At 48.4% G+C, this 22,102-nt stretch overlaps 1 protein-coding gene and 1 non-coding gene across 5 annotated transcripts in view; one reads left to right on the top strand and one right to left on the bottom strand.

The window, feature by feature from the left end:
• Positions 1 to 14,216: 14,216 nt before the first annotated feature.
• On the bottom strand, positions 14,217 to 14,404 carry LOC138114402 (U2 spliceosomal RNA). The gene has a single exon (XR_011152613.1). It is a non-coding gene; the product is annotated as a U2 spliceosomal RNA (small nuclear RNA).
• A 2,652-nt stretch (positions 14,405 to 17,056) lies between these two features.
• The window catches only part of RABGAP1L (RAB GTPase activating protein 1 like), a 236,230-nt gene continuing 231,184 nt past the window's right edge, over positions 17,057 to 22,102 (top strand). For 2 of the 4 annotated variants that reach the window (XM_069022719.1, XM_069022720.1), the window contains exon 1: positions 17,071 to 17,193. The gene's annotated coding sequence lies outside the window, so the exon portion shown is untranslated. Of the gene's footprint in view, positions 17,194 to 19,021; positions 19,040 to 22,102 lie in introns of those variants that run through there. The other 2 variants (XM_069022723.1, XM_069022721.1) reach the window with 2 other exon arrangements.

Raw genomic sequence — 22,102 nt, 5'->3', positions numbered from 1 at the left:
GGACACGTAGGGATCTGGCACTTGGCCTTGTTGACCCTCACACCACTGGTGTTGGCCCATCCATCCAGCCTGTTTGGATCCCTCTGCAGGGCTGTCTTGGGGTGGTTTTCCATTCCCTGATCATCTGCTCTATGCCCAGAAATAGTTGCTGTAGCTTTAAGGTGGGTCCAGGGCACGGGGAAGCCTTGGGGGTCTTTGGTGGGCTTTATTCAAAGCCTCACTCCCCAGGCATCTGTCATGCTGTGCGGACTGGGTTCCTTTTTTTGCTCAGCTAGCTTGGGTTTTGTTAGCTTAGGCAAGAAGTTGGGGTTTTCCCTTTCCTTGGCCTTGGAAACTGCAAGAGCAGTCCTTCAGCAGCTTTTTTCCTGAACTGGACATTTGGTTTTGGTCTGAGATCAGAGAGGACAATTGATGGGAGACAAATCAGCCAGGGACCGGCAGGAAGGTGAGGGGCCACTCCCTCCTGGCCCCAGACCTCGGAAAAGCTGAGTGAACAAGAGAAAGGACACCAAATGCACCAGCTTCAGCTGCTGTGAGGAGGGGACCCACGCCAGAGATTCACCAGGTTCTCATCTGTTTTGCCCAAGCTGCTGCATGAACCCTTTGGGGTTTTTTCCCTTCCCTGAGACAGGAGCTGGTGCCATTCTTTTTCTCCCCACCACGTTGTGGCTGTTGAGGGTTTTTTTTCTTTCCCTGGCATTTTGAGGTTTTTTTGTTCCGGTGTGGGGGAAAGGGGGGGTAAGGCCTGACAATTCAATATCTAACATTTATTCTTTTTTTTGTTTTGCCATGCCATGTGGGCACTCTGTTTTTCAATAAACAGTTGGCATTTTTTTCACTTTCATCCACTAGTACTAATCTCTTATTGGTAGAAAGGGATTGTTGGAACCCTTTTTCATTAGAGGAAATGCTCATTCCAGAGAGTTTTTCTCCTAAACTTGTCTCTAAACCAAGACAAGTCCATAACAAAGAAGGCAAAATCAGTGCTAAACTAGGGAGGAGGAAAAGAGGGATAGACACTCTGGCCAATGACACCTCCCTCACCTCTTTCCTTCACCACCACCTGCTAAAGCCTTTTTTACAGCTGCAAAAACAACCTGAAGCCTTGTCTTGGAGTGATTTATGATGACAGTCTATTCCATGATGCTCTGCTTTATGCCCAAAAATGGTTGCTGTTATCTTTAAGGCCTGAGACTGGGTGTGTGTGAGGCTGGGGAGGGGGGAGCTTTGGGCTTTTTGGCGGGCATTTTTGAAGCCTCATTGCCCAGGTGTTCCATGGCGCTGTGTGGCTTGGTTTTGCTTGGCTAGCTTGGTTTTCTTGGCCCAGGCAAAAAGCTTTTCCCTGGCATGGAGAAGCTGCAGTAACAATCTTTCAGCTGCCTTGGGGAGAACTGAACAGCTGCTGGTCTGAGACTGGAGGAGCAGGACCAGCAGGAGCAGAGTCGCCCATTCCAGCCCCAAGCTTCAAGAAGCTGAGCTGGGGAGTGAAAGCACACCAAGCAGCTCCAGCCCAGATGCTTCATCTGCCCTGGAGAGGAGGTCGATGCCAGAGAGCCATCAGGTTTTTGCCTCCTCCTGGAACGCCTACGTGGAAGCTCCACTTCCCTCAGCATGAAAGCCAGCACCACCTCTCACCCTACTTGTCAGGAAGGGGTAAATACTTCAATGTTTGCCCCATTCTCTGGGCATTTTTGAGTCTTTGTTCCTGTGTCTGTGTGGGGTGGGGGGTGAGTTCTGCGAGCAGTCTGTTATTAATAAACTGTTGGTTTTGTTTTCACTTTCCTCTCTATTAGTATTCATTTTCCACTGGTGGAGGGGAATTGTTAAAACCCTTTAGAGGAGACCACTCATTGCAGAGTGTCTTCTCTTAAATGTGTCTCAAAACTGAGACAAGCTTCCAGGAGCCAAGATGCCACCACCTTGGGGGAAACACCCCCTGCCTGTGCACTGCTGGAATGAGCAAGCAGGAATGTACCAGAGCCACGCGTGAGCTGCAGGAACCACGCACTGTGTCTGCATTCCAGAAGGCAACTGACTGCATTCCAGCTAAGCTGTCAGCCCCGAGACCAGAAAACACAGATAAAGCCACTTCAAGCAGCAGAGAAAAAGAAAAGGCAAAAACTGCTTCACCTTCCCCCCCCGCCCCTTTCCCATCTTGCTGGAAATGCAGCAGGTGGTAAACTATCCTATGCTTTTAAAGTAATCTTAGCTTTTTCCAGCTTTTCTCTACTTTTCCCTTTCCTTCTTTTTGCCCCTTTTACAGTTAGTAAAGGGAAAATACCAGATTTTTTGTTCTTATCAACATATATCTTAGTTTGAATTTTAATCTTGTTTTGGGGAATATTTGAACCTGAAGTCCTTTCTGCAATTCACAGAGAACTCTTTTTGTTGTAACAATGTCACATGAGACAATTGGTTCCATGAAGTTCTGAGGTGTCACAATGGACCCTTGGTCACATGAGGCCTAATAGTGTCGCAAAGGATCCTTGGTTACACGGTGCCCATCTGTGTCAAAATGGCCCCTTGGTTCCGTGAGAGTCCTCTGTGTCACAATGGCCCCTTGGTTCCGTGAGCCTCCCTTGTGTCACTGGTGGTTCTGTGAAGCCTTGGACGGACCAGTGGACCCTTGGTTACATGATGCAGTGTCACAATCGACCCTTGGGTAGATGGGGCTCTGCTGTTTAACAAAGAACCCTTGCTTCCATGAGGAGCATCGGCGTCACAGTAGACCCTTGGTTATGCTGTGTCACAAGGGATCCCCAGTTCCGTGAGTTTCCGCAGTGTCACAATGACCCCTTGGTTCCAGGAGAGTCTGCAGTGTCATAATGGTCTCCTCTCTCTTCCATAAGGCTCCAAAATGTCACAATGGACCTTTGGTTCCATGTCACAATGGACACTTAGTTTCATGAGATCCCACAGTATCACAATGGTCCTTATGGTTCCACAGTGACACAATGGTTCCTTGAGGCTCCATAGTGTCACAATTGACTCTGTGGTTCTGCAGTGTCACAAGAGACAGTTAGTTATGAGAGGCCCCTCTGTGTCACAATGGACCCTGGTCCCCTTAGGCTCCTCAGAGGATCACAATGGTCTCCTTGGTTCCCTGAGGTACTGTAGTGTCACAATGGCCCCTTGGTTCCATGAACTCCCGCTGTGTCATGGTAGACCCTTGGTTTCATTAAGTTATTTAGTGTCACAATGGTCTCCTTGTTTCTGCAGTGTCACAAGGAACTTTCATTTCTCTGAGTCTCCAAATTCTCACAATGGACTCCTTGGTTCTCCAGAATCACAACTGACCCTTGGTGTCCCTCTGTGTCACAATGGAGCATTGATCCATGAGGCCCTGCAGAGTCACAATGGACCCTTGGATACACGGGGCACCGCTGTGTCACAATGGCCTTTTGGTTTTATGAGGCCCCTCAGTACCACCATAGACCTTTGGTTCCATTAGTTTCTTTAGTGTCACAATGGTCTCCTTCATTCTGCTGTGTCACAACGGACCCTCAGTTCCATGAGTTTTGCAAGTGACACAACAGACTCCTTGGTTCTGCAGTGCCACAATGGACCCTTGGTTCCATTAGGTCCCGCTGCGTCACAGTCGAGCCTTGGTTCCATGAGGTTCCACAGTTTCACATTGGACCCTTGGTTAAATAGGCCCCTCTGAGTCTCAATGGACCCTTGGATTTCTGAGATTCCTTAGTGTCACAATGGACCCTTGGTTCTGTGAGGCTCCACAGTGTCACAATTGACTCTGGTTCCGCAGTGTCACAATGGACAGTTAGTTACAAGAGGTCCCTCTTCTGTGTCACAATGGACCCTTGGTTCCCACAGGCTCCTCAGGATCACAGTGGTCTCCTTGGTTCCAGAGTGTCACAATGGACCCATGGTTCCCTCAGGCTCCTCATGATCACAATGGTCTCCTTGGTTCCAGAGTGTCACAATGGACCCTGGGTTCCCTCAGGCTCCTCATGATCACAATGGTCTCCTTGGTTCCAGAGTGTCACAATGGACCCTGGGTTCCCTCAGGCTCCTCATGATCACAATGGTCTCCTTGGTTCCAGAGTGTCACAATGGACCCATGGTTCCCTGATGCTCCAGTGTGTCACAATAGACACTTGATTCATGAGGTTCTGCAGTGCCACAATGGACCCTTGGTTCCATTCGGTCCCGCTGCATCACAGTCGAGCCTTGGTTCCATGAGGTTCCACAGTTTCACATTGGACCCTTGGTTAAATAGGCCTCTCTGAGTCTCAATGGACCCTTGGATTTCTGAGATTCCTTAGTGTCACAATGGACCCTTGGTTCTGTGAGGCTCCACAGTGTCACAATTGGCTCTGGTTCCGCAGTGTCACAATGGACAGTTAGTTACTAGAGGTCCCTCTGTGTCACAATGGACCCTTGGTTCCCACAGGCTTCTCAGGATCACAGTGGTCTCCTTGGTTCCAGAGTGTCACAACGGACCCTTGGTTCCCACAGGCTCCTCATGATCACAATGGTCTCCTTGGTTCCAGAGTGTCATAATGGACCCATGGTTCCCTCAGGCTCCTCATGATCACAATGGTCTCCTTGGTTCCAGAGTGTCACAATGGACCCATGGTTCCCTGATGCTCCAGTGTGTCACAATAGACACTTGATTCATGAGGTTCTGCAGTGTCACAATGGTCTCTTTTGTTCCACAGTATCACAAGGGTCTCCTTGGTTCTCCAGTGTCACAATGGACCCATGGTTCCCTCAGGCTCCTCATGATCACAATGGTCTCCTTGGTTCCAGAGTGTCACAATGGACCCTGGGTTCCCTTACTCTCCTCATGATCACAATGGTCTCCTTGGTTCCAGAGTGTCACAATGGACCCATGGTTCCCTGATGCTCCAGTGTGTCACAATAGACACTTGATTCATGAGGTTCTGCAGTGTCACAATGGTCTCTTTTGTTCCACAGTATCACAATGGTCTCCTTGGTTCTCCAGTGTCACAATGGCTCCTTGGTGCCATGAGGCCCCATAATGTCACAATGGACACATGGTACCATGAGATTCTGCAGTGTCACAATTGTCTCCTTGGTTCTACAGTGTCACAACAGACCCTGGGTTCCATACAGTGCCATGGTGTCACAATGGACACTTGGTTCCATGAGGTTCCATAGTGTAACAGTGGTCTCCTTGGTTCCACATTTCACAATGGGCTCATGGTTCCATGAAGCCCCAGAGCGTCACAATACACCGTTGGTTCCATGAGGTTCTGTAGTGTCACAATGGACCCTTGGTTCCATTAGGTCCCGCTGCATCACAATCGAGCCTTGGTTCCATGAGGTTCCACAGTTTCACATTGGACCCTTGGTTAAATAGGCCCCTCTGAGTCTCAATGGACCCTTGGATTTCTGAGATTCCTTAGTGTCACAATGGACCCTTGGTTCTGTGAAGCTCCACAGTGTCACAATTGACTCTGGTTCCGCAGTGTCACAATGGACAGTTAGTTACAAGAGGTCCCTCTTCTGTGTCACAATGGACCCTTGGTTCCCACAGGCTCCTCAGGATCACAGTGGTCTCCTTGGTTCCAGAGTGTCACAATGGACCCTGGGTTCCCTTAGGCTCCTCATGATCACAATGGTCTCCTTGGTTCCAGAGTGTCATAATGGACCCATGGTTCCCACAGGCTCCTCATGATCACAATGGTCTCCTTGGTTCCAGAGTGTCACAACGGACCCTTGGTTCCCTTAGGCTCCTCATGATCACAATGGTCTCCTTGGTTCCAGAGTGTCACAATGGACCCTGGGTTCCCTTAGGCTCCTCATGATCACAATGGTCTCCTTGGTTCCAGAGTGTCACAATGGACCCATGGTTCCCTGATGCTCCAGTGTGTCACAATAGACACTTGATTCATGAGGTTCTGCAGTGTCACAATGGTCTCTTTTGTTCCACAGTATCACAAGGGTCTCCTTGGTTCTCCAGTGTCACAATGGCTCCTTGGTGCCATGAGGCCCCATAATGTCACAATGGACACATGGTACCATGAGATTCTGCAGTGTCACAATTGTCTCCTTGGTTCTACATTGTCACAACAGACCCTGGGTTCCATACAGCGCCATGGTGTCACAATGGACACTTGGTTCCATGAGGTTCCATAGTGTAACTGTGGTCTCCTTGGTTCCACATTTCACAATGGGCTCATGGTTCCATGAGGCCCCAGAGCGTCACAATACACCGTTGGTTCCATGAGGTTCTGCAGTGCCACAATGGACCCTTGGTTCCATTAGGTCCCGCTGCATCACAGTCGAGCCTTGGTTCCATGAGGTTCCACAGTTTCACATTGGACCCTTGGTTAAATAGGCCCCTCTGAGTCTCAATGGACCCTTGGATTTCTGAGATTCCTTAGTGTCACAATGGACCCATGGTTCTGTGAGGCTCCACAGTGTCACAATTGACTCTGGTTCCGCAGTGTCACAATGGACAGTTAGTTACAAGAGGTCCCTCTTCTGTGTCACAATGGACCCTTGGTTCCCACAGGCTTCTCAGGATCACAGTGGTCTCCTTGGTTCCAGAGTGTCACAATGGACCCATGGTTCCCTCAGGCTCCTCATGATCACAATGGTCTCCTTGGTTCCAGAGTGTCACAATGGACCCATGGTTCCCTCAGGCTCCTCATGATCACAATGGTCTCCTTGGTTCCAGAGTGTCACAATGGACCCATGGTTCCCTGATGCTCCAGTGTGTCACAATAGACACTTGATTCATGAGGTTCTGCAGTGTCACAATGGTCTCTTTTGTTCCACAGTATCACAATGGTCTCCTTGGTTCTCCAGTGTCACAATAGCTCCTTGGTGCCATGAGGCCCCATAATGTCACAATGGACACATGGTACCATGAGATTCCGCAGTGTCACAATTGTCTCCTTGGTTCTACAGTGTCACAACAGACCCTGGGTTCCATACAGTGCCATGGTGTCACAATGGACACTTGGTTCCATGAGGTTCCACAGTGTAACAGTGGTCTCCTTGGTTCCACATTTCACAATGGGCTCATGGTTCCATGAGGCCCCAGAGCGTCACAATACACCGTTGGTTCCATGAGGTTCTGTAGTGTCACAATGGACCCTTGGTTCCATTAGGTCCCGCTGCATCACAATCGAGCCTTGGTTCCATGAGGTTCCACAGTTTCACATTGGACCCTTGGTTAAATAGGCCCCTCTGAGTCTCAATGGACCCTTGGATTTCTGAGATTCCTTAGTGTCACAATGGACCCTTGGTTCTGTGAGGCTCCACAGTGTCACAATTGACTCTGGTTCCGCAGTGTCACAATGGACAGTTAGTTACAAGAGGTCCCTCTTCTGTGTCACAATGGACCCTTGGTTCCCACAGGCTCCTCAGGATCACAGTGGTCTCCTTGGTTCCAGAGTGTCACAATGGACCCTGGGTTCCCTTAGGCTCGTCATGATCACAATGGTCTCCTTGGTTCCAGAGTGTCATAATGGACCCTGGGTTCCCTTAGGCTCCTCATGATCACAATGGTCTCCTTGGTTCCAGAGTGTCACAATGGACCCATGGTTCCCTGATGCTCCAGTGTGTCACAATAGACACTTGATTCATGAGGTTCTGCAGTGTCACAATGGTCTCTTTTGTTCCACAGTATCACAAGGGTCTCCTTGGTTCTCCAGTGTCACAATGGACCCATGGTTCCCTCAGGCTCCTCATGATCACAATGGTCTCCTTGGTTCCAGAGTGTCACAATGGACCCATGGTTCCCTGATGCTCCAGTGTGTCACAATAGACACTTGATTCATGAGGTTCTGCAGTGCCACAATGGACCCTTGGTTCCATTTGGTCCCGCTGCATCACAGTCGAGCCTTGGTTCCATGAGGTTCCACAGTTTCACATTGGACCCTTGGTTAAATAGGCCCCTCTGAGTCTCAATGGACCCTTGGATTTCTGAGATTCCTTAGTGTCACAATGGACCCTTGGTTCTGTGAGGCTCCACAGTGTCACAATTGACTCTGGTTCCGCAGTGTCACAATGGACAGTTAGTTACAAGAGGTCCCTCTTCTGTGTCACAATGGACCCTTGGTTCCCACAGGCTCCTCAGGATCACAAGGGTCTCCTTGGTTCCAGAGTGTCACAACGGACCCATGGTTCCCTTAGGCTCGTCATGATCACAATGGTCTCCTTGGTTCCAGAGTGTCACAATGGACCCTGGGTTCCCTTACTCTCCTCATGATCACAATGGTCTCCTTGGTTCCAGAGTGTCACAATGGACCCATGGTTCCCTGATGCTCCAGTGTGTCACAATAGACACTTGATTCATGAGGTTCTGCAGTGTCACAATGGTCTCTTTTGTTCCACAGTATCACAAGGGTCTCCTTGGTTCTCCAGTGTCACAATGGCTCCTTGGTGCCATGAGGCCCCATAATGTCACAATGGACACATGGTACCATGAGATTCTGCAGTGTCACAATTGTCTCCTTGGTTCTACATTGTCACAACAGACCCTGGGTTCCATACAGCGCCATGGTGTCACAATGGACACTTGGTTCCATGAGGTTCCATAGTGTAACTGTAGTCTCCTTGGTTCCACATTTCACAATGGGCTCATGGTTCCATGAGGCCCCAGAGCGTCACAATACACCGTTGGTTCCATGAGGTTCTGCAGTGCCACAATGGACCCTTGGTCCCATTAGGTCCCGCTGCATCACAGTCGAGCCTTGGTTCCATGAGGTTCCACAGTTTCACATTGGACCCTTGGTTAAATAGGCCCCTCTGAGTCTCAATGGACCCTTGGATTTCTGAGATTCCTTAGTGTCACAATGGACCCTTGGTTCTGTGAGGCTCCACAGTGTCACAATTGACTCTGGTTCCGCAGTGTCACAATGGACAGTTAGTTACAAGAGGTCCCTCTTCTGTGTCACAATGGACCCTTGGTTCCCACAGGCTCCTCAGGATCACAGTGGTCTCCTTGGTTCCAGAGTGTCACAACGGACCCTTGGTTCCCTTAGGCTCGTCATGATCACAATGGTCTCCTTGGTTCCAGAGTGTCACAATGGACCCTGGGTTCCCTTAGGCTCCTCATGATCACAATGGTCTCCTTGGTTCCAGAGTGTCACAATGGACCCATGGTTCCCTCAGGCTCCTCATGATCACAATGGTCTCCTTGGTTCCAGAGTGTCATAATGGACCCTGGGTTCCCTTACTCTCCTCATGATCACAATGGTCTCCTTGGTTCCAGAGTGTCACAACGGACCCATGGTTCCCTGATGCTCCAGTGTGTCACAATAGACACTTGATTCATGAGGTTCTGCAGTGTCACAATGGTCTCTTTTGTTCCACAGTATCACAATTGTCTCCTTGGTTCTCCAGTGTCACAATGGCTCCTTGGTGCCATGAGGCCCCATAATGTCACAATGGACACATGGTACCATGAGATTCCGCAGTGTCACAATTGTCTCCTTGGTTCTACAGTGTCACAACAGACCCTGGGTTCCATACAGTGCCATGGTGTCACAATGGACACTTGGTTCCATGAGGTTCCATAGTGTAACAGTGGTCTCCTTGGTTCCACATTTCACAATGGGCTCATGGTTCCATGAGGCCCCAGAGCGTCACAATACACCGTTGGTTCCATGAGGTTCTGTAGTGTCACAATGGACCCTTGGTTCCATTAGGTCCCGCTGCATCACAATCGAGCCTTGGTTCCATGAGGTTCCACAGTTTCACATTGGACCCTTGGTTAAATAGGCCCCTCTGAGTCTCAATGGACCCTTGGATTTCTGAGATTCCTTAGTGTCACAATGGACCCTTGGTTCTGTGAGGCTCCACAGTGTCACAATTGACTCTGGTTCCGCAGTGTCACAATGGACAGTTAGTTACAAGAGGTCCCTCTTCTGTGTCACAATGGACCCTTGGTTCCCACAGGCTCCTCAGGATCACAGTGGTCTCCTTGGTTCCAGAGTGTCACAATGGACCCTTGTTTCCCACAGGCTCCTCAGGATGACAAGGGTCTCCTTGGTTCCAGAGTGTCACAATGGACCCTTGGTTCCCTTACTCTCCTCATGATCACAATGGTCTCCTTGGTTCCAGAGTGTCACAATGGACCCTGGGTTCCCTTAGGCTCCTCATGATCACAATGGTCTCCTTGGTTCCAGAGTGTCACAATGGACCCTGGGTTCCCTCAGGCTCCTCATGATCACAATGGTCTCCTTGGTTCCAGAGTGTCATAATGGACCCATGGTTCCCTGATGCTCCAGTGTGTCACAATAGACACTTGATTCATGAGGTTCTGCAGTGTCACAATGGTCTCTTTTGTTCCACAGTATCACAATGGTCTCCTTGGTTCTCCAGTGTCACAATGGACCCATGGTTCCCTCAGGCTCCTCATGATCACAATGGTCTCCTTGGTTCCAGAGTGTCACAATGGACCCATGGTTCCCTCAGGCTCCTCATGATCACAATGGTCTCCTTGGTTCCAGAGTGTCACAACAGACCCATGGTTCCCTGATGCTCCAGTGTGTCACAATAGACACTTGATTCATGAGGTTCTGCAGTGTCACAATGGTCTCTTTTGTTCCACAGTATCACAATGGTCTCCTTGGTTCTCCAGTGTCACAATGGCTCCTTGGTGCCATGAGGCCCCATAATGTCACAATGGACACATGGTACCATGAGATTCTGCAGTGTCACAATTGTCTCCTTGGTTCTACAGTGTCACAACAGACCCTGGGTTCCATACAGTGCCATGGTGTCACAATGGACACTTGGTTCCATGAGGTTCCATAGTGTAACAGTGGTCTCCTTGGTTCCACATTTCACAATGGGCTCATGGTTCCATGAGGCCCCAGAGCGTCACAATACACCGTTGGTTCCATGAGGTTCTGCAGTGTCACAATGGACCCTTGGTTCCATTAGGTCCCGCTGCATCACAGTCGAGCCTTGGTTCCATGAGGTTCCACAGTTTCACATTGGACCCTTGGTTAAATAGGCCCCTCTGAGTCTCAATGGACCCTTGGATTTCTGAGATTCCTTAGTGTCACAATGGACCCTTGGTTCTGTGAGGCTCCACAGTGTCACAATTGACTCTGGTTCCGCAGTGTCACAATGGACAGTTAGTTACAAGAGGTCCCTCTTCTGTGTCACAATGGACCCTTGGTTCCCACAGGCTCCTCAGGATCACAGTGGTCTCCTTGGTTCCAGAGTGTCACAACGGACCCTTGGTTCCCTTAGGCTCGTCATGATCACAATGGTCTCCTTGGTTCCAGAGTGTCACAATGGACCCATGGTTCCCTGATGCTCCAGTGTGTCACAATAGACACTTGATTCATGAGGTTCTGCAGTGCCACAATGGACCCTTGGTTCCATTCGGTCCCGCTGCATCACAATCGAGCCTTGGTTCCATGAGGTTCCACAGTTTCACATTGGACCCTTGGTTAAATAGGCCCCTCTGAGTCTCAATGGACCCTTGGATTTCTGAGATTCCTTAGTGTCACAATGGACCCATGGTTCTGTGAGGCTCCACAGTGTCACAATTGACTCTGGTTCCGCAGTGTCACAATGGACAGTTAGTTACAAGAGGTCCCTCTTCTGTGTCACAATGGACCCTTGGTTCCCACAGGCTTCTCAGGATCACAGTGGTCTCCTTGGTTCCAGAGTGCCACAATGGACCCTGGGTTCCCTTAGGCTCCTCATGATCACAATGGTCTCCTTGGTTCCAGGGTGTCACAACGGACCCATGGTTCCCTGATGCTCCAGTGTGTCACAATAGACACTTGATTCATGAGGTTCTGCAGTGTCACAATGGTCTCTTTTGTTCCACAGTATCACAATGGTCTCCTTGGTTCCAGAGTGTCACAATGGACCCATGGTTCCCTCAGGCTCCTCATGATCACAATGGTCTCCTTGGTTCCAGAGTGTCACAATGGACCCATGGTTCCCTCAGGCTCCTCATGATCACAATGGTCTCCTTGGTTCCAGAGTGTCACAATGGACCCATGGTTCCCTGATGCTCCAGTGTGTCACAATAGACACTTGATTCATGAGGTTCTGCAGTGTCACAATGGTCTCTTTTGTTCCACAGTATCACAATGGTCTCCTTGGTTCTCCAGTGTCACAATGGCTCCTTGGTGCCATGAGGCCCCATAATGTCACAATGGACACATGGTACCATGAGATTCCGCAGTGTCACAATTGTCTCCTTGGTTCTACAGTGTCACAACAGACCCTGGGTTCCATACAGTGCCATGGTGTCACAATGGACACTTGGTTCCATGAGGTTCCATAGTGTAACTGTGGTCTCCTTGGTTCCACATTTCACAATGGGCTCATGGTTCCATGAGGCCCCAGAGCGTCACAATACACCGTTGGTTCCATGAGGTTCTGTAGTGTCACAATGGACCCTTGGTTCCATTAGGTCCCGCTGCATCACAATCGAGCCTTGGTTCCATGAGGTTCCACAGTTTCACATTGGACCCTTGGTTAAATAGGCCCCTCTGAGTCTCAATGGACCCTTGGATTTCTGAGATTCCTTAGTGTCACAATGGACCCTTGGTTCTGTGAGGCTCCACAGTGTCACAATTGACTCTGGTTCCGCAGTGTCACAATGGACAGTTAGTTACAAGAGGTCCCTCTTCTGTGTCACAATGGACCCTTGGTTCCCACAGGCTCCTCAGGATCACAAGGGTCTCCTTGGTTCCAGAGTGTCACAACGGACCCTTGGTTCCCTTAGGCTCGTCATGATCACAATGGTCTCCTTGGTTCCAGAGTGTCACAATGGACCCTGGGTTCCCTTACTCTCCTCATGATCACAATGGTCTCCTTGGTTCCAGAGTGTCACAATGGACCCATGGTTCCCTGATGCTCCAGTGTGTCACAATAGACACTTGATTCATGAGGTTCTGCAGTGTCACAATGGTCTCTTTTGTTCCACAGTATCACAATGGTCTCCTTGGTTCTCCAGTGTCATAATGGCTCCTTGGTGCCATGAGGCCCCATAATGTCACAATGGACACATGGTACCATGAGATTCCGCAGTGTCACAATTGTCTCCTTGGTTCTACAGTGTCACAACAGACCCTGGGTTCCATACAGCACCATGGTGTCACAATGGACACTTGGTTCCATGAGGTTCCATAGTGTAACAGTGGTCTCCTTACTTCCACATTTCACAATGGGCTCATGGTTCCATGAGGCCCCAGAGCATCACAATACACCATTGGTTCCATGAGGTTCTGTAGTGTCACAATGGACCCTTGGTTCCATGTGGCTCCACAGTGTAAGAACAGATTCCTTGGTTCTGCAGTGTCACAAAGGACCCTTGGTTATACAGTGCCCCTCTGTGTCACATTGGTTCCATGAGGTCTCGTAGTGCCACGCTGCCTTTGTTCCATCACAAATCCCTTTGACCCATGAGGTCCTGCTGTGTCATAGTTGATCCTTCGTTTTGTTAGGTTATTTAGTGTCGCAATGGTCTTCTTTTTTCCACAGTCCTCCTGTTTCCATGAGGTTCTGCAGTTTCAAAACGGTCTTCTTGGTTTCACAATGTCACAATGGACCCTTGGTTCCAAGAGTTTATGCAGTGTCACAATGGCGTCCTTTGTTTCCAAGCATCACAATGGTCTCCTTGGTTCCAAAATGTCAGAATGGATCCCTGGCTGGTTCCATGATTCAGCAGTTTCACACAGGACTCCTTGTTTCTATGATGACCCTCAGGGTCACAACTGCCCCTTGGTTCCATGAGTCCCCTGAGTGTTAACAATGGTGTCCTTGGTTCCGCAGTGTCCCAGCGGCCCCTTGGTTCCATGAGCAGGTGGATCGGAGCTCCTGCACTCTTAGGAGCTGGAGGAGAGGCCACAGGGACACTGTGCAGACAGTCCCATCACCCATTCTGTCCCCATGTCAAGCCCAGCCCCACACCTGTTTGTGTCCCTGCCACACGCTTGGCATGTAACCCCCCCACGTCCTTACATGTGCAGGTGCCCACGTCCAGTGCCATGAGTGGCAGCAGGGCTGGTCCCTGGGGGACCCTGGGGCAGGAGGCTGGGAGGGATTCGTTCCTCACATGCTGTAGCTCCCTGTGCCAGGCAGGACTGACACCATCTCCAAAGCAAGTACCCCCGGGCCCAGCCAGGGCCCTGCCATGCTGCAGCTCCCTGCAAACCATGGTGATGGCTTTGAGGCCAAAACCCAAGTCACAGACAGTTTTCCGCTATTGATGTCTATATTTGATCAAGAAATGTCCCATTATGGGGTGCCCCTTTCCCACAGTCACTGCAATACCAGGGACCATACATGGACTGGGCAGAGCAAGCTCTGGATCCAACCCCCACAGGCAAAAAACCATAGAATATTAAAGTCTCTCATTGAGGACATCTCAGATATTTAACTGCTAAAAACCGATCCTACATTTCCTCTCAGCCAACAGGCCACAGCCCCACAAACACAGTGGAAAACCCCACAACCCCTCATGCACCTCACACCCACCCCTGTGCCTTCCTGACCACCTCTCACACTGCCTCCCCTGCTTGTCCCACACCTCCCACCCGCACTGCATTTTTTGGATTTGGACTGTTCTCTTCCCCTGTAAACCATCTGTTACAGCTGACGTTGTGGAGAAGAACAAAGCAAAAACCAGGAGACTTTGGTTTTCCTCATGTGGCTTAGGAACTGTTTCCTTGCCCACCTGAGAGCGAGTCCTTCCCCAACAGTCTTTCCCATAAGCTTTCTGTTGTCACTCTTTATGGCTCCTTGATAGTTTTAGCTCATAGTGTATGTTAATCTTTCTGGGTTTTCCCCTACATATTACAACAATCACCTTGTTGTGGATTTTAATAATTTAATGTAGATTTTTCTGTTTCAAAAGGCACAAGCCATAGAAATATTTTCATTTAGCCGGACTCCTCCCTTCCTTTCTTGCTTTCTCACTGCAGCGGCCTGGTTGCAGCCTTGGTGTGGATTCTCTGGGAAATGAAAAACTTTCCAGAGTGTGTTTTTCCTTAATTTGCTACAGTGGGGTTTGACATTCAAATGGCGACTTTGGTGTAACTTGTTTTCTTCAAGTCCATTGCTCTGATTTTCTCTCCATCCCTTCTGAAGAGTCATTAACTTAATGACCATTATCACCTGTATAATCTCCCAAATCCTTTCAGAGTAGATACCATGCCGTTTCAAGTATTATCACCAATTCTATGGTTTGGATGATTTTATTCAAATTAGGGCACCATGTACTTTATCTTTTTCATTTTTGGGTTGCTAATGGGTCTTTGCTGTGAGACTGTTCTTCTCCTTTTTGCCATTATCCAAATACTGTCACTTGTTCTGTACCTTATGTCTCTTTTTTCCTACCTAGGCTTCCCGAACAAACTCTCTATTTCCAATAACCAGTTATGACCATTTATTCATAATTCTGGTCAGGAATATAATGATTTTCAGTTCCTCCTCTTTATTACCCACACATTGATACACCAGTGGGCAGTGCCTGGGTACAGTGCCAGGGATACTTTGTTCTTATTATTCCTCTATTCAGTAAAATAATTTTTCTCCTCTCCCTGAATTCTTCTGCTTTCCGTATGCTTTTGTGGTTTATCTGAACCTGAGATGTGATAAAAGTAATCTGAGGGTAATTTAATTTACACCACTTATAGACAAATAGTAACAATTCTTAAGTGGGGAGCTGGCCAGACAGTCCTGCTTTTGGTTTTGTTTTTGTTTTTTTTTTCTCCTGTGAAATGCTCTCCTTTGCCTGCTTGCCTTGCCAGCTTCCAAGACAGGTTTGTCAGAACAGTTCAGCTCAAAAAAGACCATGGAACAAATAAACCTCTCAACTCCAGTGTCAAGAAAACAGCCTAAAATCAATGCCCACATGGACAGTCTGGCTGTCCCAGAGGCAACAGGACACAGCCCACTGGCTTTTATGCTAAGGTTGTTTTATTGAAGGCTGTGATCTGACATTCCTTAAGGTTTTGCTGAACTACATCTGAAATGTGAAGAACACAGACAAGCTGTATAAATGCTGTGGTTAATTTAAATGTAATTTGTTTCACACCCAATAAGACAAGCTGTCGTAATTTAAACATATTTTATTTAAACATAAACAATGATGATATTTAATTAAGCATAGATATTTAGTTTTAAAATATTTGTTTAACCATACCAAACCACTGTCTATAAACAAACACAATCTACCACTTGGCGAAACCAGAGTACCAAATCTGAAGGCAAACTTAACTCGTTTTTTCTAAATAGCACCATGATTTATAGGTTGCTTCCATTGCCCTTCAGTTGTGGACAAGGATTTTGACACGTTTCAGTGCCAGCCGGATGCTTTCTGACAGATGAGAAAGCATCATATATCAAAATCAGTGTGGGCAGCAGGAGAGGGGAGGATTCTGCTCAGGTGAGACCCCTCCTGCCTCCAGCTCCGGGGTCCCAGCTCGGGAAGGACACGGACCTGTTGGAGCGAGTCCAGAGGAGGCACCAGGATGAGCAGAGGGATGGAGCAGCTCTGCTGGGAGGAAAGGCTGGGAGAGCTGGGATTGTTCAGCCTGGAAAAGAGAAAGCTTTGGGGTGACCTAATTGTGGATTTTCGGTACCTGAAGGAAACTTACAGGGAGAAACCAACTTACAAGAGCATGTAGTTACAGGACACAGAATAATTGCTTACCACTAGAGAGCAGGGTTAGATTAGATATTAGGAATAAATTTTTCCCTTTAAGGGTGGTGAGACCCTGCCACAGGTTGCCCAGAGAAGCTGTGGCATCCCTCGAAGTGTTCAAGGCCAGGCTGGACGAGGCTTGGAGGAACCTGGTCTAGTGGAAGGCGTCCCTGCCCACGGCAGAAGGGTGCAACGAGATGGTTTTTAAGGCCCCTTCCAACCCAAACCATTCTATGATTCTGTGTTCCAGAGGGGGCACTCCCACGGGGCCGCACAGGACTCCAACACCGGCAGGAAGCCGGGCCGGGCCGGGCCGCGCCGGCGGCGGGGCCCCTCGCCCTCCCCAGGGTGCAGCCCCTCGCCCCCCGCTCCCGGCGGGGCTGCCGCCGCTGAAGGCGGGTGCCGTCCCTCTTTCACTCCCGCCCTCACGCCGTGTCAGCCGTGCGCGCGCACCCGCCCGCCCTCTCGCCGCCGGAATGTGGGCGACGCTGTCCCGGCCCTGAGGCGGCTGCGCGGCCCCGCCGGGCTGGAGGCAGCGGCAGCGCGGGGAGGACGGCCCGGCTGCACCGGTGAGAGAGCGGGACGCTGCCGCGGGCCTGCCCCGCCGCGGCGGGCGGAGCGGAGCGGGTGTCGCGAGGGGCGCCGGCGGGGAGGTCGCCGCTTCCTCAGGAGAACGGGCGCGGGAGGAGGGGGAGCCGCCGGCCCAGCCCGTGTGGCGGGTGATAGTGCCCGGTGACCTGAGGTGGTTCCTCCGCTGGCCGCGGGCCCGCAGGGCGGCGGGGGAGCGCGGGGTGATGGTTCCGCCGGTTCGTGGTGTTCGGTGTTTGTGTGTGTGCGGGGAGTTCCCCGGGCAGCGGCGCTCCGGGAGGAGAGGAGCTCGAACACAGTGCAGGCTTGAAAAAATAAAGTTGTTTTCGTGGTTAGGAAAGGGAGAGCGCTATGGAAGCGTTCATCTCCCTGCCTCCTCCGCGGGAAAAGTGAAGTCACTTCCCAAGAGCCCAGACGAGCAAACTGCTGTCCTAAATCTGTGCCATCTGCATGCGTCAGTTTCACCTACGTTATGTTTTGGTTTGGGGTGGTTTTCTTTTCTTTTCTTTTTTTCCTGGTGATTTTTTTCCCTTTGCTTTTTAAGCCCTCTTCCATTCTCTCCCGACCCGTGAGCTAGTACAAAAATTCTTGTCTTTAGATAAAAAGTACTTGAAAACCTGCTGAAACCATCTGAAGCAGGTACGGCACTGAGTGAAATGGACTTGGTGACTCTCCTCGTGTATAAGTTCCTGCAGTGTCATGTGTACTTTGCTCCTGCTGTCACTCTCAAAGCTGTGTTGTTAAGACTGCTTGGTTTGATAGTTCTGTAAGTCACCGCCTACCAGATTTCACAGCTGTGTGCGTGTGTATATCCATCCAGTGTGTGCCTGAGAGGGGAAAAAAAGAGACTCAAAATGTCAGCTCTTCTTTAATATAGAGAAAAATCTAGCGACAGTTAAGAATTAACTTGCTTAGGTAACCATTGCTTGTCTCTTTCAGTGTCGAGCTCTAGTCTCACAACCATGTTGGTTTTCAGTTAAAACTTTCAGAAGGGCAGGTGTGCTTTCAGTTTCCAGAGAGAGATCTTGTTGGAAGTAAAGGCAACGTGTTATTATCCCTTTAAACGCAGAAAAGGTACTGTGGCTTTTTTTAACCAAACCTCTGTGCTATGGGCCAAATCCTGACTGCCTGTCAGACCAACTTGGCTCCAGATTGTATGAAGGTTTACTGGGCATGTAAGGTTGGTTCTGCAAGTTGTGCCTCTGCCGAGGTTTTAAGTAGGATTGTAGTTAACTCTGTTTATGTGGGTTAGATGGTATTAGTTATATGATTAAGAACTTACTTTGTAGTTTAAACTTGAAAAGACTACAAATACGATTACAGTAGGCACAAATTGACTCCAGTGTTGTAAGAATGATGCCAGTGAGTATCCGGAAGGGAGCCAGCAGCAGCTGATGAACCCCAGAACTCAGTGAGTGACAGAGCCTTCCACTACTTCCTTCTGTTTTGGGCAGAGGTGGGAAATCATGCTGGGTTTGTATTGTTTTATTTATTTGATGGATTTTAAAAGTAACTGCTTTTTTCCAAAAAGACTCAAGGGGCTGTGAACAACTTGGCTTTATGTATGAGAACTATAAAAATTGTTCTGCAGTGTTTGCTTTAAAATGATTACAGTGAAATGTATTGCTTGGTTAAAAATAGCATCCAGTCCTTTAACAAGTGATTCACAGAGTAAGATTTGGTGGTGTTTGTAAGGGCATTGCAAAAAGAGCAAGTGTATAATGTGGCTCTCTTGTGTCCCCCAGGGTATTCCTTAGCATTTCAAGACAGTCTCAGCTGTGGCTGCTCCTTCCCTTCTCTCATCAAAGGGACTTCCACAGCCAGGAAGTGAGTAAAAAGAACTAAGCTGGTCAAAAAGTTGTACTTTTATTTCTTCTTTTTTTTTTTTGTTCCTTGAGGTACTCTGGTTACAACAACTTCCTGACCCAGCTCAGTTGCCCGGCCATGTGGTCATGGGCTCAGTCTGAAGGAGGAAGTAGAGTGCTGGTAGAGAGTGTAACTGCAGTCCTGGAACAATCACAGGTGTTGTCAGGGTCCTCAGCTGGGACCTGGCTTTATGGTCAGTAAGTTCATAGCACGAGCCAGTGCTGCTGGAAGCAGCTACATTGTGGATTTGATTGACTTAAGCTACTTGGGGTGAAGGTGGCAGTGATAGTAAGGGTGGTAGCTCTTTTTTTTCTGCCAGTACTGGCTTAGATTGATTATGAAGCCATGGTGTAATTTTTTATTTACTGTTGACAACATTCGATGGACTCAAGCCATCTCTGTGTCTGTTCTTCCATGGGCCCACAGAAATTGTTGTGGTTTTCTTCTTCTCTCTCCTTTGTTCATCTGTTCTTCTCTCTGAACTTTTTGGTGAGTTCTTAATTTCAGGGAGTGTTCTTGGCATTGTTAGAGGGTTTTGTAAATTTATTCAGCTCTAATTTTAAAATAATTAGTTGTATATTGCTGTAACCTCTGCTGTAATAGGAAGGCTATTTCAGACTTGACTGACCTTAGTAATTACACACTTTTTGATTTCTAGTCTATATTAATTTGTCATGGGATTATACCCATTTTATTCACCCAATGGACTGATATGTTTTATTGGCACTCTTGATCTTGGTTTAAAAAAAAAAAAAAAGGCTTTTTTAACAAAAAGGATGCAAAAATGTGTGGAAATGCACCGTGGAAGGTTTATTTTCTCTTTGGGCCACCAGCTACACTAATCATTCCTGTAATAATTCTCAGCTTCCCCCCATGAATTTTAATCTTGGCCTATTAAGTGAGAATTAAAATGCACCTTTCAGGCATTAACATTGAGCTTCCTGGAGGTGTCCTTTTAGTGAAGGTTAAGTTGTTTTCAAGTGTATTTTGCTAAGATGTGTTCTTTGAAATTCATATCTTTGGCAGTTTGTTCTAGTCTCAGTCTTACTCTGTTACACTGGTGCAGCTGTTGAAGGAGCCTTTATTGTAACCTGGATTGCTGAAGGAATTCTTTCTTCTTTGACAGAGTCCTGGTCCATAAACAAAGCCCGGCATGTTTGAAAATTATTTATTTAACCTTTTTCCTGTATTCTTAACTTTAAAAAGAAACAAAACCAATATGTAGATTATTAGAAACACCTCTGTGGCTTTTAAGGTGTTTATTTAAATTTGCTATCAGGAGTGTTCCCAGATGGGACTTTGTGAAGCTGAAAAACTAGTTTATTGGGTGTGACTGTAAACAGAACATCAATACGTAAACGGGGTTCCAAAATCTGCTTAGTAAAACAGATTGCTCTGAAAGATGAGAAAGGCCCTCGTGGAAAACCCCTGTTAAGATTGTGTCTTTCATGGCATGTTTCTTACTCTTTGGAAGGAGTAGCAGGGACAACTGTCTTTCCAATGTTTTGAAGTGGACAGAGGGAAAAAGTAGCTTTTGCCACAAAATGAGATGGGTCACAGGCCTCTGCTTTCCTACCTTCATCATCCCTGTATCATGAGTCACGATATTGAAGAAGGTTTGGGGTTTTTTTGCTCAAGTAAGCTTAAAAGTGCAGCATTTTTCTGATGCTGAGAACATGTTCCCTGGTTGTGGGGGAAGCACAGCCGTACAAAGGGAAGAAATCCTAAGGGCAGGAAGATAAGAGATACATACATACAGTTCTGTGTACAACACTGGGAGTAGGCTTACTGTATGTACAGGAGAACTGGAATTTTGAAATATATGATTAACAGTAATAAACCTGATGCAAAACCTGCTGAAGGAGAGTTTCTGAAACAGAATCATTGGCAGGTCAAATAGTAAATTCTTAAAATAGAGTCATTTAGGTTGGAAGGGGCTTCTGGAGGTCATCTAATCCAGCTCTGTGCATAAATTAAAGCAGGAGTAATTTAGATAAGATTGTTACAGCCTTTAACACCTTTCTGGGTAATCTGTTTCTACATTTGACTGCACACAGTGGTTTTTTGTTTACTCCCTCCCTTTAAGATAGTTGAAATTTACTTTCCAGTTTGTGTCTGTTGCCTCTTAACATGTCAGTGTCCATCATCCAGAAGAGGCCAGTTCTCTCTTCTGCACCCTTTCATCAGAGAGCTGACAGTAATAAGGATTCTTTAGAGCTCTTTTCTCAACCAGATTGTGCAAACTCAGTTCCCTCAGCCTCTCACTGTCCGCCATGTGCTCCTGCCATCCGGCCAGCCTGGCCACTGGCCACGGTCCAGAGTGTCCGTGTGAGTCCTGTAGCGGGGAGCCCAGGGCTGGCTGCACTGCAGACACGGGCTCCCAGGTGCTGAGCAGAGGGCACTGATCCTCTCCTGGGCCTGCTGCCTGGACTCCTGCAAACAGCCCCCGTGTGCTCGGCTGCCTTTGCTCTGGCCATGTGCTGGTGACTTTTGTCTGCTGGGATCTCCAAGTACTTTTCTGACAAAGTCACTTTTTATCTAGTTGGTGTTGAGCTCATCTTGTCACAGGAGGTTGTTCTGTCACTGATACAGGACCCAGCATTTGCCTTCACTGAACTTCCCAAGGTCTTGCCTTTCTCCAGCCTGTCCAGGTCCCTCTGAGTAGGAGCTGACCACTCTTCCCACTTTGGTGTTACTGGAAACTTAGTGAGGATGCACCCTGTCCCATCATCTAGATGATTAATAAAGGCATCAGGTGGTACTGGTGGTTTCAGTGGTGATCCCCAGGGGATGTGACTGCAGCTGCTTGGATGGAACTGATGATGGCTGTTCTTTCAGCTCAGCAGTCCAGTCAGATTCCCAAACACCTTACTGCTCACTTACCCTGTGCCTGTCTCACCAGCTTGGCTGTAGGGATGCTGTTGTTAATGGCCTTCTGTATTGAGTGCTCTTCCATCATCTGCTAAGCCAGTCGTCTCCTTGCAGTAAGCTCTTGTGTTCATCAGGCATCGTTTGTCCATGGTA

This window comes from Aphelocoma coerulescens, chromosome 8 (genome assembly GCF_041296385.1).
Source record: "Aphelocoma coerulescens isolate FSJ_1873_10779 chromosome 8, UR_Acoe_1.0, whole genome shotgun sequence".
Classification (NCBI taxonomy): domain Eukaryota; kingdom Metazoa; phylum Chordata; class Aves; order Passeriformes; family Corvidae; genus Aphelocoma; species Aphelocoma coerulescens.
This window is presented reverse-complemented; position numbering and strand designations above follow the sequence as displayed.